This window comes from Microtus ochrogaster, chromosome 2 (assembly GCF_000317375.1).
Source record: "Microtus ochrogaster isolate Prairie Vole_2 chromosome 2, MicOch1.0, whole genome shotgun sequence".
In the NCBI taxonomy this organism is placed as follows: domain Eukaryota; kingdom Metazoa; phylum Chordata; class Mammalia; order Rodentia; family Cricetidae; genus Microtus; species Microtus ochrogaster.
Window position 1 is genome coordinate 21,559,213 of NC_022010.1, and position 1,954 is coordinate 21,561,166.

Below are 1,954 nucleotides of genomic sequence, written 5' to 3' on the forward strand. Positions count from 1 at the left end.
GGTAGACCAGGCTGGTCTCAAATTCAGAGATCTGCCTGCCTCTCCTACCCGAGTGCTGGGACAAAAGGCAAGCACCACCACCAACAGGCCTCAAAAATATATTTCTTTTGAGAAACAGTACCTAGTGAACACATGCCAGACATGACACATGAAAACTAGCCATCTCTAAGATCCTAAAAAACAAAGACTTTATGCATGCACTTACATATAAGCTAAAGATAATTTGAGGCAGTATAATTGGCAGGAGTAAGATCAGGCAGATCTCCCTAGTGCTGGGATTAAAGTCATGCGCCACCACCGCCTGGCCAAGAGCCTGAATTTAATGGCCAGACCCCACATGGTGGAAGGAGAGTACCAGCTCCCATAAAGATGTCCTCTGCCCTCCACATGTACACAAGTGTTCACTCATGCACACACACACCCCTTCATTCTGAAAGAAATTTCCAATTCGTAATTTTGTCTCTAAATTCTTCAATGCAGGCCAAAGCAGAACCTAGAAACAAGAAGTCTGTGGTGGCACACTCTGGTAGGATTTGCTGAAGGAGACAGAGGCAGGAGGATCTCAAGTTTGAGGCCAGCCTGGGCTACACATTTTTAAAAAAAGAAAAAAAGACATATAAAAAACAAAAAAGGAAAAAAACTGGATTAGTGTGTGTGTATTGAAGTCAGAGGACAGTGTGCAGGAATCCCTTCTACCCCTATAGATTCAGGGGATTGAACTCAGGCTGTTAGTTTGCCAGTAAGCACCTTTGCCAGCCGAGCCATCTCCCCTACGTGATCTACTCTGTTACCTCCCCAGCCTTTGCTACCAGTCACACTTCCAGACAACATTTGGGGTCCAAGGACTCCCCATTCTAAGTAGAACAAGAGTCTACCTTGCTCTAAATATACTGTAGACACCTAGTATCACGTGACAACACTCGTTTGTAATACCAGTATTTGGAAGATGGAGACAGGCTCACTCAGCCGGCCGTTTAAGACTAGCCTTGCATGATACCTCATCTCAAGAAGTCTGGAGACATCATGCTAGGTGTGGTGTTTGAAAGAAAATGGCCCTCAAAGAGAATGGCACTAGGAGGTGTGGCCTTGTTGGAGGAAGTGTGTCATTGTGAGGGATGGGCTTAGAAGTCTCCTATGCCTAAGCTACGCTTTGTGTGGTATACAGTTTACTTCCTGTTGCCTTCTGATCAAGATGTAGAACTCTCAGCTCCTTCTCCAACACTGTGTTTGCCAGCATGCTGCTCTGTCCCACCATGATAATGGGCTAAACCTATGAAACTATAAACCATCCCAGCTAAATGTTTTCCTTTATAAGAGTCACCATCATGGTGTGTCTTCACAGCAATAGAAACCCTAAGACACCAGGGAAGCATTCTGCTACTAAACTACTGCTCCAGCCCAAGCCACCCATTTGAGCTCCTCCCTTCAGTGTGACCCCTCCACCAGCTGCTGTATTGGAGCATCTTCCTCTAGGTCTATGTCTAACAACTACAGCCAGCAAGCAAACTTTCAATTGACCCATTAAAGTTGAGTGTCATTTTAGTTTGCTAGAAAAGTGGAGATGCTGCTAGGCCTGGTAGTGCATGCCTGGAGTCCTAGCACTTGGGAGATAGAAGTAAAAGGATCAGGAACTCAAGGTTGTCCTCAGTTATGCAAGATCAAGGCCAGCTGGGCTAAGATGCTCTCAAAAAAGGAAAGGATCGCCATTTATACAGGAGACTAAGAAAGCAGCTCAGTGGTAGAGTATTTGCAAGGCACTGGATTCAACCCCCAGTCTCACAAAAGTAAAGACTGGGCAAGGTGGAAACAGCTTCCAGAGTGAAGGAAACAGCTCTTCTCACTGGAGGTGGAACTGAAGAGCAAAAACTGACCAGGGAGAGTAAAAACTCAAAAGAAATTGGGAAGAGCTGTCTCGGCATCTCTTTTTTTTTTTTTTTTTTTTTTTTTTTTTTTT